Genomic DNA, 14,678 nt, shown 5'->3' with positions numbered 1-14,678 from the left:
CCCCCCAAATTCTTAGCACTTAGGACCAACGTCTCTCTGCGCTGTGTACACCGGCGTAGGGGATTTCTAGCACCTCACGGGAGGGGGTAGGTAATTTGGAACTGACTCAAAGGGCTGCTGGCCCTCCTCTTTTGTGACCGAATTTCCAGGCAGTTAAACTTCTCCGACGACTGTGACATCTGCAGCGTTGCCAGTCGCACAGAAACTCTTTCCCTTCCTTCCCGCCCAGCCCCCTCCATCCATCAGTAAAGGTGCTGGGCGGGGAGGAAGCAAAAAACATCAAAGAAGCAGAACGCGGGGGAGGGGAAGGAGAAGAGCTCGGTGGCGAGAAAGAAGGGAAGGAGACGCGAAACGCGGTCGGGCAACCCGATCGGGCTGGGACCCTTCGCTCTTCTAAAGCCGGGAGGACGTGGGTTCAGGTCGGCCTTGACCGGCGGGACAAAAAGGTCGCAGTCCGAAGTGAAAATGGGACTCTGATGGGAAAGAGGCGTGTGGGCATGCCGTTCCCCAAATAGCGGCAGGGAGGATCGATAGCTAGATTAAGGAGCCACTGGACCGAGGGTCTATTTTCCTTCTGTTTGCAGAGGGCAACTGAAAACCCAAATAGACTGGGGTGATTGCTTTGTCTGTCGGTGCCAAAAACTCGGTCAAACTCTTCGGCGCGGCTTCCTTCCTCCTCCCCGGGAGTCGGTGCAGCTCCTCCACCCCTCCAAGCTCCTTGGCCTTCCCGCCCTAGTGGCTCCGGGGGCGGAGGGAGGAAATTGAGGGTGGGGAGCGGAGAGGACAGCCGCGAGGGAACTTTTCATTCCGCCCTTCTGGTTCGTTCACCCGTTCCCCTCCCCCACCGCAAGCTGTCTGACAGGAAAATAAAAGGAAAGAAAAAAGAAAACAGGAAAGTTAACCAGCCAACGGGGGTGGGGGGGAGGAGTGACAGGCGGAGCGGGATGAAGGAGAAAAGGCAGAGACCCACCGAGCTAATAATGGTGTCCGGCTGCATAAGGGGGAGCCTTGAAACGGGCCCGGCGAAGCTGCTGGGGAGGAAGTGGAAGCCGTGAGCGAAGGAGGCTGCTGGAGGGGAAGGGGGAGGGGAAGCGAGGCAGCGCCATCTTTTCGTGTCACACAGTCCCAGAGACTGACTGCCTCCTCACCCAGGCGCCACCGCCGCGCTCCAGCTTATCGCTCGTTCGCTGGCTTGCTTCTGGCCGCTGGAAAGAGTGCCTTTGGGTAGCCTAATAGAGGGAGGCTCACAGCCCTGCCGTGTACAGAGCAGGGCAGATAGCACCCCCCTCCACCACCTCCCGCACCAGCCCTCCTTCCGCTCCGAGCCTTAGCCGCTGGTGTGGGGCAGCAACCAAGCCAACTCCGGGGCTTCCCTTCTCGTGCGCTGGCCCTTCGTGGCTTGGTGAGTCAGCGCTGTTGCAAAGAAGGGAGGCCGGGTCAGGCCTAGGGCTAGCTTTGCTTCCACACGTAATAACAGAAGGGCATGTGGTGCGCGCTGATTTTCCTTCTCTCTTCCCCACGCCTTCCATAGCTCCCGCTCCCTCTCTCTCGCCAAGGCCGCCATTTGGCCCCTTTGGGTTCTCTGGCCCACTGGCGGAAGAAACCTTGGGCTTCAGGCAAGGAGGCGCCAAGAGTAGCCAAGTGGCAACTTCCCGCCTAAGAGAAGCCTCTCTTCTCGCCCTTTTTACGTTGCCGTTCTGTGACTGCGAGGAGAGCCCAGCTGCCCGCGGGGCACCGCTGAAGCCCGGCTGAGTTGGCGTCTGGGTGTTTCGCGTCCCGGCATTTCATTCTTATTCTTGTGGCCGTTCCTTCCTCGCTTTCTGCCCATCCCCCACCTTGGGCTCGCATGGGCGGCGGAGGGTTGCCGGCTCCCAGCCCCTCTTTCCACCCTCAGGGCAGGGTTCACTGCACTTCTTGCTCTGGGGCCTGTGCCAAGCAAGACTCGGCAGCGCTGGTTCGCTCTGAAAAGAGCTGCTCGCTTGCCTCGCCACACAGGTCGTAGCTAAGCCATGGGTGGTATCACAGCTTGCCTCGGAAGATTTTATCTTATTTTCTCTCCCCCACCTCCCTCCTTTCCCGGTAGCTTTATCTCAGCACGATTTACGCTTTTCATTGTGTTTGGCAGGGTCACCTGCCTGCCCGTTCTGAGCTGCTGTTGAATGGCTCTTCGCGCTGCAAAGATTGGCGTGCTCCGGCTCTGCCCTGCCTTGGCACCGAGAAGTTCCCTTGGGCCTGGCGCGCTCGAGAGCGCGAGGCACAGGCAGGGAGCCCGCTGGCATCCAAAGCGTTGGCTCTCCCGGCAGCGACGCCCGGGGAAACCTAGCCTAGTCTGCGCTCGCTCAGTCTGGTAGCTCTGGCTACCACACAGCAGCAACCGCGCTGCCGTCTCTCGGACCTGCTGATGCGGGAGCGAGGAGCAAGCAGGGAGGGGGAGCGGGAGCAGTGCTTGGTGAAGGGGGATTTGATGGGTGGTTGGCTCCGCTTCGGGAGGGGAGGGAGGTTGGCTGCGCCTGGTAATGAGGGATATGAGGGAGAGGGAAGGGCGGGTTGGTTGCTGAGAAGGGGAGGGCCGCCTGCCATTAGGGATGGGAAATCTGAAGCGGGGGTGGATGAGCCTGAGGTTTTGTTTTGTTTTTTTGTTTTTAATCCGAGCGTGTGCGGGGGGGGGGGGGCTCTTCATCCCGGAAAGGCGGGAGGCGTGCCTTCTGTTTCTAATAAAGGAAGCGACTTTTCTCGAAGGAAAAAGGAAGGTGCTGCTGGTGGGGGAATTGCTTAAGATGATGGAGGTGTTAGCTTCTTTCTGGGGAGGGGTGTGCTTCTGTGTAGTCTTAGAAATGCAAAGGGTGGCATCTATGCAAAGGGATGGAGGAAGGGAAGAGCATTTCAGTGTTTTGGGGAGGGAATGTTAAAAACAGTGGCCCCAGGGGAGGTTGGATTTGCTGCTGATTGTTGGCTGCCCCGATGGGAAAAGGATTAATAGTTTGCAGATTGACGCTTGCTGCTCCTCGGAAAAGGGGTTTTCTGGAGAGACATTGGCTGCCCTCGTAATAAAAGGGTGTGCGCTGCGTTTTAGCTACCTGCCCTAGGGAAACGAGATTGGCGAAGACTCTTTGTGTGCTGCCTGCCCTGCTGGATGGCCCCGTTGGAAGAGAGGCAGCCACCAGCGTCGGGAACGTTTGGCAGAGACTTGTCAGAGGGGATTTGATGTGCGTTATGCTGGGGGAGGTGTCGGGCTGCGCTTTGCCTGTTGAGATTTCAGAAGGGAGGTAGGAGAGACATCTCCTGTTTCTAATAAAGGAAACGGCTTTTATGGAAGGATAAACGCAGGCAACCGAAGACGTGTGGGCTGCAGCCGCCGAACTTCGTTAGCTGCTAATCTTACTGCCAAGATGAAAACCTTTTCCGATCCTTTGAAAGACGACAGAAGCCTGACATACACTTTGGCGGCAGCTTCAGAGACACACGCTCCCCTGTCCCGTTCGCAGAGCATCTCTTGTGCCCTCCCGACTTCTGAGGGGATCAAATGAGCAAAGGGAAACAACGAGGCGCAGCCCCTCCTAGCAGTTCCGGCTTTGGGGGATTGCCAAGTTTTCTTTGACTTAGGGGAACTCTGGGGATGACTCATCATGCGCCAGGGTGAGGTTTACAAGGGCTTTCTTTTCTTGTCACCTGCAGTTGCTGACCCCGTTGGCTCCAAGGAAGGAGCTGTGACAGGCGGCTTCTGAGAAGGCCTAGCTAGAGCCCCAGTCCAGCTCGTGGGAAATTCCCCTGCCAGTAGCAAGAGAAAGCCTCCCAGAGCCAAGAAGGCAGACAAGCTGAGAGAGGGAGGGAGGTTTTCTTCCGGCCTGGGGCCTTGAAGTCCAGGATTGCAAACCTACCCTCAGTGCCTTGGGGATAAACACCAGTGTGCCTAATGCAAGCCTTCCTTTGACTTCAGGCAGAAGTTTGGTAACTTTAAGCTGTGGTGTCAGCAGCTCAAACATAGGGTTAAAAAAAAAACTTACCTTGCTGCTAAATGCTTTTAAGATGCAACTCTAGGCAAACTACAGTCTGGCCAATAGATCTGACTCAGTAGTGCGTTCCATGGACTTTTAAGTATACCAGTATCACTGTGGCTCTGTCCAATGCTTTGGTGACCAGTGTAGGCATGCTTACTGCAAACACTCTATCCAGATGCTTAAGTATGAATCTAAGGCACATTTACCTGGACATAGGTCACATTTAATGTATCAAGTTTTTCTTCAGTGTCAACATGCCTCTCTGTCTGGCTGAGAAAGGTGTCCCAATTCTGACCTCTCTTTGTTATTTAGTTTTCTATACATTAGATGAATCCGGTTCCATATAAAGGTTTTTGGAAGGGTGTATCCCTCAACTGCCTTATTTGTAAATGTGCTGAATTCAGAATCTCAGAGGCTTCTGCTGTTGTGCAGCTTGCAAGATTTAAGTGTTTCAACTGCATTTCATCAGGGGCTATTCTCAGTAAGGGCATTGTTGCAATGGGTTGCAATCCACAAATGCTTCTACTGCAATAAATATATTTGCCTGGAGTGCTGTGTTTTTTACCTGTATCTCATACCTGTAACTTATAGAAATACTGAGGAAATAGATGTGATTATATAAAATTTAGAAACTGCAACATTTTGAACTAAGGAATGCTATCTCTGACACATTATTTGGTGGCCATGCTTGCATGACACACTGAACCACAAACTAGCCAAACACATTTTAGCTAATATGCCACTTCACTTATGTTTAAGAGCATCCCACAAACTCAGAAAGTTGAACTAACTGTATTTAACTTGTCTATGGGTATACCTGCAAATACAGATTGTGAGTTGATTTTTCCTGCATAGGGTAGTGGTGTTTAGCTCTTAGTAGCTTTATAAACTACCTTTGCCTGCAAGAGGAAGGTTAGTTGCAGTCTATCTGGAACTGCTGTGTCAGCTCTGAAAACCGATTAACTGAAGTGATATCACTGACTCCATTGAGAAGCATTTTCTTCAATGAGTGATCAGGTGACAGGGAAACATCTGTTTAATCCATGATGGTTACACATAGACAAGTCATTTATCTGTGTTGCAATTCTGCAGTTTTAAAATAAATAAGAAACCTGTATGCAGCCAAGTTGTCTCCATCCCCTGGCAGATAAAACTGGGAGAATTTCTCAAAGTTAAGTCACCTTGCTACCCTATTGCAGCTTTCTTCAATCAGATATCCTCCAGGAACATTGGACAGTGGCTCCTAGCATTCACAGCCATTGATCATTGGTCATGGAAGTTGTGAATTATGGGAGTCGCTGTTCAGAGGGCACCAGGTTGGGGAAATCTACTCTATAATTACTTCTGCCTTCTGAAGCAAGCAAGGTTTATGCTTTTACGTGTGTGACTTGGTCCCCACACACAGTTGCAACCACCGGAGTGTAGAATTAGAACCCAACGGGCTTTCCTTCAAAATAATTTAGTTTCATCCAGCAAGTTAGTCAAGTTGAAAACCAGCCTCGGGGTGGACCTCTGAGCTTTGCTGCAGTTGTTCCTCTGGCTTTGTCCCAGTTTAAGGTTTTCCCTCTCTTGTCTGCTGAAAATTTAAGGAAACAATTATGAGTGAGTAGTTGCTGTTCTTTGATGGGGCAGCCTATCCAACCCCAGCTGAGGTGAAGATGAGAGAAAACAAAGAGGACTCCTAGCTCTCATTCTACAGAAGGCAGCATAGTGCCTTAGCTTGTGTTTCCTTTGAACATCTTCCCTTTGCAAGGTGGTCCTGACAGCAGAATTACCTGCCTAGTTCCAGTAAAGCCATCCCATATGTGAGATGGGCAGCTATATAAATTGAACAAACCAACATATAAATAAAGCCAGTAAGGCAGCTGCCCTTCCCCCACTTATTTTGCAGCTGCTTACTAGAAGCAGGGCTAATATGCCCCTTTGTGTTGCAGAGATCCGGAGCCTGGATTAACAATTCCTTGTAATTTCATTACTGTCTACGTGAGCAATTGGAGCCTGCAATAGACTGGGCAGAGAGGAAATGGGTGCCATTTGGTTTGGATGGGAGTAGCCCAGGCAGAAAGAAGTTAGCAGATTTAAAGAATCTCCCCTGCATTTTTGAGACCAATGCTTTCCTGAAAAACAAGAGTGTTTGCAAACTGATCCATCTGTAAAATTTATAGTTCTGATGCAGACCAGAGAAAAACTGAGTTTGGCTGATTATGCACCTAGATGTATCCCCTGGAGTTCAATGAGATTCCCAGTTTAGCTATCTGCATATTGGGGCAGCCTGTTTTCAGACTGACATAGAATTAAAACCTCAGAACCAAACCCTCTTTGGTTTTACTTACAAAAACAAGCAACTAGACAGCCCTCTGGACAATTTCATTTCTCAGGCCTACAAACAAGGTTTTCTGTTTGAATGCTGAACCCATTTCAATCTTTTTCCTGTTTTGTGTCTTGAAATATTGGCATTCACAGGGGAGGCATTCCTGGTGTTAGAAAGTTTTCAGTGAGGTTTCTTGCTTTGCCAGAAGCTCTTGCTTGTGATCTGTATAACTTCAAGAAGCCAGGGAATCCCTTGTTGGATGCCTCTCAGTCATCAAAAAGTTTTTTTTTTGTCTTTTTCCTTTTCTGTTAAAAACACATCTCTAAAACTCCCAAGTCTTTCCCCAATTCACACCATTTCTCCAACCCAGCTCTAAGAATTCGCATTGTCATTTCCTCTGCTCTGCTGCTGTGAAAGCTCTCCAGCCTGAACAGAAGAGCAGCTGTCCCATACTAGCTACTGGGCCACAAGACCTCTCCAGCACTGTGTGCTCTATCTCAAACTGGGGTTCTTGCCTAGCCTGTTGTCTGCTTCTAGTTTCCAACAGGGAGGAGCCTGCAGTGGCTCTGAAACTGCCAGCATGGTGGCTCTAAAGTCCCAACCCCAGGGAAGAGAAAATTACTGCTTCTTTTGGAGTAGAAAGAGGCAGAAAATGACTCACCACTTGTATCCAGTCACTAAAGCCAAAGCTGGTGTTGGCTGCAAGATTGTGGCTTTCTCCCCTTTCCCAGCACCAGGGTGCACTTCAGCAGAGAAGCGGCCCCATGGCTGGTATCCAGAGCTTTCTGTTCAAAATTCAGTGACCGACCTGTACATTGATCATACCACCTTGGATGCTGAATGGGAGGGGAGAACGTTTTTGGATGACCAAACAGTGTGCCCTCCCATTAACTTTGCCTTGTTCCTGACATACTGGTTTTCCAGATGCAGCAGTCAAGAGCTTGTATGAGGGATCATAGAACCTGTATCCCTTACTTGCAGTCTGAAGTCTAGTTACACCATTTCCCTCAGTCTGCAATAAGCGGAAATGGTTTGGATGCGATTGTCTGAACTGGCCTGCCAACTTGTTTCAAAGGATTTTTAGCCAAATGACACTCAAACTTGCTTGGATTAAAATGTCTTGATTAGAATACCTGAGCTTAACCTAGTTAAGGCTCTACTCTTCTTTCCCCAATCAGGTGCCATTCAAATGTCTTTGGGCTACAGTGCTCCAGTTCCCAGCATGGGGGTTACTTGTTTGAAATTCTGAAAGTTGTAGTTTCAATATATGGGGAAGACACTAGACAGATGACAGCTGAAAGATAATTTTAATTTAGTTGGCCATCCATAATAAATAAAGGATGCACAAGGCAGGTATATCATGATATAAAGCCTGTCCACAATACTGTTGAAATGATACAAAACCTCTCCACATTACTGTTATTTTGGCCCAGCAATGGTTATATGACTCTAGATGCTATAAATCACTAATGCAAAAAATAACCTTACTGCCATCCAAAATTCCAAGTCAAAATGACCCTGGCTTACTTCTGTGGGAACCATTCCTGTCTTTATTCAGACCTGTAGCTTTTAGGTGAAGAATCCAGAAAATGTTTGGATCCTGAACCTAAGGAGCCTTGCTAAACTGGATTAATTGGATGGGAGAAAGTGCTCAAAGGAAAAAACAAATGATGAAAATCACTGAACATATTTATTCAGAAAGGCCATTCTGGAAGCATTCTTGTGTATTCATCCAAACATCGTCTCAAAGAATTTGGGAAGTATTATTTCCTAATTCAGACTACACAGGGTTGGTCTAAATGAGTTATGTTAGATGCACTTTTGTATAAATGTGGTTAGAAATTGGTCCTTGCCCTAACATCAGACAGTTTACAGCTTTTTGAAGAGATTCTGTTTCGCGGATTTATTTCTAGTAGAGGTGGGACATCTGTTAATTGGGCTGGTCAATGGACCCGGAGCCTTGAGCTGTGGGATTGTGAGGAGGAAGTTGGGAAGTCTGAGGATGCATTTGCCTCCTCTTCCTCTGTCCTCTCTTGCTCGCTTGTCTCTCCAGTTCCCCTTCACGCACGCACGCACGCACGACACTGCTGTCTCTTCCGGGAGCTAAGAGGACTGAACAAGGCTGCAGAAAGTAGTCCTCTCAGAGCTCCAGAGCTCATCACCAATGCTCTGGGACAGGTTGTCAGAGCGGCAAGAGGCCGGGCTCTCCTTTCACACCATCAGACATGTCACTGGCTCCCCTTTTCCTGCTGTACCCCAGGAATGGCAGGCAGCACAACCTTCCGCTCTGTTGCAAAGGGCAGCTCTTAGTCCCCTTGGAAACTCTCCCAGGATTTCCAGGCCCAACATGCAAGCAGTCAAAATGGCTGGGCTATAAACAGCTACTCAGTTCTGGCAGGGCATAATGTAGGTGCTTAAAATAATAAATAAATATTTCCTTCTGGAGAATAGCATTTTCAGTTAACCAAAGTAATTTTATTGTTGGTTCTCAACTTGGTGTGTTCTGAGAACATTTGTATGCCACCCATGGTGTAGGCAGATGATTTTAAATGGTCCAAACTGGTAGTAGACCTCTTCTCTTCTCTTCTCTTCTCTTCTCTTCTCTTCTTGATTATATTAAGATGCTTTGCTTCATTTCCTTCATTTCACCCACTGCTCACCTCCTATTCAGTCACTGGGTAAATTCCTGACTAATGCCCCAAAGCCTTCCTTTGAATATGCAACCAGGCTCCCATTCAAAGTATATTTCTCTGAAGGAGAAATAAGGGACCTGGGCCTCTCCCACCATCTCAGATGTTGCTGATTATATCTCCCAGCCATGACTAGGAGCTGTATTTGGTGGCTCAAAGTTTCCTTATTTGTTCTTTAAAATAAGTAGTGTTGATTTTTCAAGCATATACATTATCCATTTTTAAAATTTCCAGTTTATTATTCATTTATTATGTACAGGGCGGTTTATGATCATGTTGACAGAATTTGTTAAATTGATTTAAAGAAAAAATAATACATCAAATCCTTTTCTCACTGAGGTGGAGCTCTCACCAGATGAGGTAATAAACTTATATCAGAACACTATCACTCTATACTACAGGTGGATATTCCAACAATAACTCTGTGTAACGAGGGGTGTTTCTTGCAGTCCCTTCAGCATTTCATTATTTATTTTGTTTGGGGTTGTTAGCTTGAAGTGAGAGGGGGCATTCTGTCAAATATGGCCTGAAGTGGCATTGTCAGGAGAGTGCTGCAGCTCATCTGTTATTTATACAACTGGACCTGAGAAACAAGGAATAGTATGAGAGAAGACTATAGTACTCCCATCTAGATACAGTAGACCACCATTGTTTAATGTCTTTTCCACTGATCTAGAGGTTGCTTCTATATGGGACAGAGATAATGGTTATTTCTGAATAGTAAACTGTGGAACAGAATTATGGTAGATACTCCTTTACTGAATGGGAGGCACCTTTATGTGGTGGAAATAAGTAACACATTCCCATCCACCTGGCTATGGATGATTGGTACTGTAGTCCATCTGGCTGCCATGCACTCTACTGAGAATTGTAATTCAATCACATCTGAGGAATGACATGTGGATCTTTTGCCCCCTTTCAACACATCACAGCCAAATTCACCAGTGTACAATCCTTGTGGCCTCCACCTTGCATCTGCCAGCTTGCATCTGAGCCTAGGGGCATACATGTACACACACCTTCTCTTACTCATATGCTCACAAAGATACAATCTCTCTCTCATGTGCATGAGTGTACACCTTTGAGTCAATGTTGACTCCTGGTGACTGCATGGACTAGTGCCTGCACTTTCCTTGGCAAGATTTTTGAAGTGGTTTGCCATTGCCTTCTTTCTAGGGCTGAGAGAGAATGACTGGCTGAAAGGTCACCTGGCTGGCTTTGTCTCTAAGGCAGGACTAGAATTCAGTCTCTCAGTTCTAGCCTGGTACCTTAATCACTCCATCAAACTGGCACACACACACACCCCTTCTCTCTCTCACACACACACAATTCTCAGTTATTTCCATGTCCTTCACTGGGAGGAAAAAAGAAGCAAAGAGAAATTTTGCTTTCCCTAAGCCTAACCCTGTCAAGTCAGAAAATAGGTTTTTTTTTAAAAAAAAATAATGAATTTTAAAAGCATCTTCTTAAATTTACACCAGAGCAGAACTGCACTGATAAGTTCTATAAATTATACATACATGATCATATATTCACCAAAGCAGAAGGTGTTTTTTTTTTTTTGGACAGGACAGCTCAGTCTTATTTTTGTTTTTCCAGTGTTAAGGTTTCAGATATAGAGAGGCCTTGTGAGTTTTCTCTCACTTGCTGGCTGTGGTGTGTGTGTCACATGCCTGACTGAAACATGTTCTTTCCTGTCTAGTGACTGTACCAGTGTTTTGTGTATATACCAGTGTGGGTGCCAGCTGATGTGTCCAGTAGAGCTGGAACCAGTGAGTTTTTAATCCCTTCTGCACTATTCCTAATTAGGTTTACTCAGAAGTAACACCTATTAATTACCCAGGAACCTGCTTTTAAGCCAGTTCATATAGGACTACAGTCCAAGCATGTGACTTTCTAAAATAAAACACAATACCTGTTAAAATGTGGCTCTGCATTTGGGTGGATGTCTCAGTATATTGTAGTTTGTAACGGAATTTGGTTACTTTGTGCAGCAAAGGCATATCACAAGAAACCAGAAGACAGTGGTTGGGAAAATAATTGGAATTCTAGATTGCTACATAAGGAATTCTAGCTACTGCAGCCAGGTGTGTGTGTGTATGCGTTTTAAATAAACAGCAATTTCAACGTCTTTTATTTTCCTGATGGTGAAATCAGGCGTGCAAGACTGATCATATCTGCTGTATAAGGCCAAGCCAAGGTGGCCTTGTTTTGCTATTCAGATTTCTACACTCCCATTAAACCAGGCTCCCAGGAAGCGACAGCAGCAGCTTGATTTAAGGCACACTCAAGGAGGGCCATTCAGAGCTCAGAATTGCGTTGAGTTATTTGTAGTTTTTTTCCTCGGCGCTGTGCGCCTTCGTAGCTGAGCAGAGCGCTAATGAATTTAATCCCAGCGACACCCTTAGGAAGGAGAAAAGGACTGAGTCACGGGCGGAGGTTGATCAGGCCCCGGGCCTCCAGCACGGCGAGGCCTTCTTGATTGATTACGTGCCTTGGTACGAGACCAACCTCCTGCTTTCCGAGGCAGAAGGCATTGTTGCCCGGAAAAAAGGGGTAGCGGAGACCACGTGGAGTTAAGACATTGGAGCCCTGCGAACCCGTTGCCTGGCCAGACCAGCGAGAGGAAGCGAGGCGGAGGCAGCCCGCAGCTCCGAGATCCCATCCCCCTTTTGGCCAGCCCTTAACAGCAGCAGCGTCTTCAACGCTCAGGGCAACTACCCACGGCAGTGCTGGGAGCGAAGCTCTCCCTCGCTAGCTTTCGATAAACACCACCCGGAGCGCCGCTGTCTCCAGCTCGCCCCCGAGTTTTTCCTTCCCGAGTGCAGCACAACGGCCTGACCTCGAGGTCAGCTCCCCGAGGACGGGCGAGAGAGGGGTCTGGCGATTGCGACTCCAGTTCTTTCGCCGGCATTTCCCTCGGCGGAGATTCCGCTCAGCCAAACACCGAGGGGAGGGGGAGAGGCGGCGAAACACCCACCAAGGCCGCGGCTGGGCCGCTGGGGAGGCCGAGGATTTGCAGTCTCAGGAAATCCCGAAGGGAGAATGAAGGGAGGGGAAAAGCCCAGCGCACGCAAAGGAGGGGCAGAAAACCAACTCGCCAAGGTTTCCGCTAAGAACGAGATGGGAAGCAGCAGCCTGGATTCAGTCAGGAGTGAGTGGCACACCTCCCCCAGGATTGCCAGGGAGTTTATCTTTAAGAGGGCTGGATCAGAGTCCTCTGACAACTCCAGTTCGTTTAAGGCTACAGCCTCACACTAGATAATGAGTGATAAAATATGCTTCAAAAAGTTTGAAAAGAACAACACTGGAATAATTTAAATTCGGAAATAATTAACATTACCAGCAACGTCTGGTGACTCCGAAAAGGAAGGCAAAGTAGAACATCTTAACAAGAGGTTCTTTCTCTCTCCCCCACCCCCCAAACTTATTTTATTTTTTGCTATGGAATAAACATTCCTAACACAGACCTCTACCCCAACCCTCAATTTTCAGCTGTGTCTATATCTCACATGGGTTCAGCCTAATAACTTGTGCTTGTGCTCCTTATGGGAGGTAAGGAAAAAAATGCGTGCAACATTTTTAGACACACAAACTCATGAACAAAGAACAAGACTGAATCCACCCCAGATTGGATTTTGAGCTCTCCTTTCAGTCACTTTTAAGGAAAATCTTTCCAAAGCATTTCCAGCACAGACTAGGCGCTTCATTTAAAACTTGTTCCTTTCCCCCTTAAGAGCATTTACTGGACTGCTTAGGAAATTGATGTCTTTTTGTTGTTTCTGTCAGCTGTTTAAAAAGCTGAAGAGCTTGTGTGTGCACCCAAGGTTTCAGGTTACCAGCGTAGGTATTTTTCGGTCCTTCTTTGAGAGGAAAAAGGAGGTAGGCCCACCCCTTCCTCTTTTCCATAAAGGTGCAAGCTAAAATCAGAAACGGTATAAAATGCTTTCAGGCCAGAAAAACTGTTCATACGAGCTCCTATTTTCCTTTAAGCACAAGAGATTTTGCATGATTAGGAAAGGAAACTTCAGAGGTGTTCTGGTATATTGAGTAAGCCACGTTTTAGACTGTGGAAAATGTTGCTAGGATTCAGGTTTAAACTGCTTTCTTTTTCCCTACAGATTCCTGGACTTCATGATGACAGACAGGCTGATCATAGTTTTTCTGGAGTTCTGTGTACTGGATCTTCTTTCCTTTCCTTGTTTACCTTGGTGTAAACAGCTTATATGTGCATTTAAAGACTGGGGTGAAAGCTGGCATGATATAATTACCACTGTAGTGGGTGATAATAAAATTCCATTCATTTTCACCAGGCTGGTTTATGGTCCCTTCCCCCACTTGCTCCTTTTCATAGCTGTTAGCAAGACCTGTCCAATTGGAAGCAGGTCCCACGGAATCTAGGAATTTAAGGTGACTTCTGAAAAAGCATGTTTAGGTCCACAGTTCTCTTACACAGCAAGTGGGAAGTTTTTCAAGCAAGGATCGGAGGTAAGAATCCTCCAGACAGCACAATAGTACTCAGGTTTCTTACCAAGCCAGACCCATGATGCTCAGTGGGGTTTGCTCCAAAGCATATGCATATAGACTGCTGTCATACTTAGCAATCCCTACCGCGCCTTTCCTCACTAGAGACCTATCTCGTCATCCAGCCATAGTTGTCGCGATATAAAGCCTGTCTTCATTGCTAAGGTATCGGCCAAGGACTGGTTGGTTGACACCATAGATAAATCTCTGTAGTGAGGAACGGTGCTACCCTACTCCCGTGATAAATGGCCACGGAATGCGCGCGCACCCCCCACTTCTTGAGGTACAGAGTTATTTCCTGTAGATTGCGTCTTGTGAATTCCAGCCACCGCTGAAATGCAGCAAAGAACCACGAGCCGCGAGCGGAAGAACCGAATAAGCGAGTATCAGTCAAGATGGGCGTCGCGAACCCGACATTCACCGGCTGACCTACTAAGTCAAAAATACCACTCTCGCAGATACGCCAAAGGACCAACGTCCCAGCGATCCGAATTGTACTGAGGGAAGGCGGCGTGCGAAGCAGTCGCCGAGCACGACTTCCCGCTCCCCAAGATTTCCACGTCACATAGGAACGTGTTTGGGAATTTCAGAGACAGCAACCGAGTGTTGCCTTTCAGAAATCAAACGAAGGGAAGCCGTTTGTTATTCCGGAAAGTAGCTGCTGAAAAACGAATGTTTCCCATTACAACAGAAAGGCTTGGGGCGATGGGGCGGGGGCGGAAAGACAGAGCATCCCACGGTGGGACAAAAATAGCGAATAGGGAAGACGAGCTATATGAAGAGCTGTGGGTGCAGGGCCGATTAACAAAACGCGGGAGGAGGGAGACACTCGGGGAGAACGACGGTTTGTATGCTTCTGGAGAAGCGAGATAATGGAAAATGGTTCGTTTGGAGGGAGACTTAAGTACAGGTTGGAAGGAAGGCAAAGCACCACGCCGTTCTATAAAAAAAGGAGGTCTTGAGAGGCATTTCCGTGGGGGGAGGGGAGAGCACTGGTCAGAAAGGACGGAAAGTGCAAGGGAGGGGGGCCAAATGGGAAAGGGGTACACTGTGCGTGACAATAGAGCGCGTGGGAGGGGAGGGGGAGACAAAGAAACAGTCCTTCTGGGGCTCTCGGGGATATGAGAGCAGAAGAAAAAACGTGGCGGGTCGGAG

The 14,678-nt window shown here is 48.0% G+C and overlaps 1 long non-coding RNA gene across 2 annotated transcripts; it reads left to right on the top strand.

The window, feature by feature from the left end:
* Positions 1 to 277: 277 nt before the first annotated feature.
* On the top strand, positions 278 to 13,305 carry LOC134498881 (uncharacterized). 2 transcript variants are annotated; one of them, XR_010068068.1, is made up of 2 exons: positions 278 to 446; positions 13,121 to 13,305. It is a non-coding gene; the product is annotated as an uncharacterized LOC134498881 (long non-coding RNA). The 2 variants fall into 2 exon arrangements; XR_010068067.1 differs by lacking the exon at positions 278 to 446 and adding an exon at positions 1,166 to 1,402.
* The last annotated feature ends 1,373 nt before the right edge of the window (positions 13,306 to 14,678 follow it).

Source organism: Candoia aspera, chromosome 5 (genome assembly GCF_035149785.1).
Source record: "Candoia aspera isolate rCanAsp1 chromosome 5, rCanAsp1.hap2, whole genome shotgun sequence".
In the NCBI taxonomy this organism is placed as follows: Eukaryota; Metazoa; Chordata; class Lepidosauria; order Squamata; family Boidae; genus Candoia; species Candoia aspera.
This window is presented reverse-complemented; position numbering and strand designations above follow the sequence as displayed.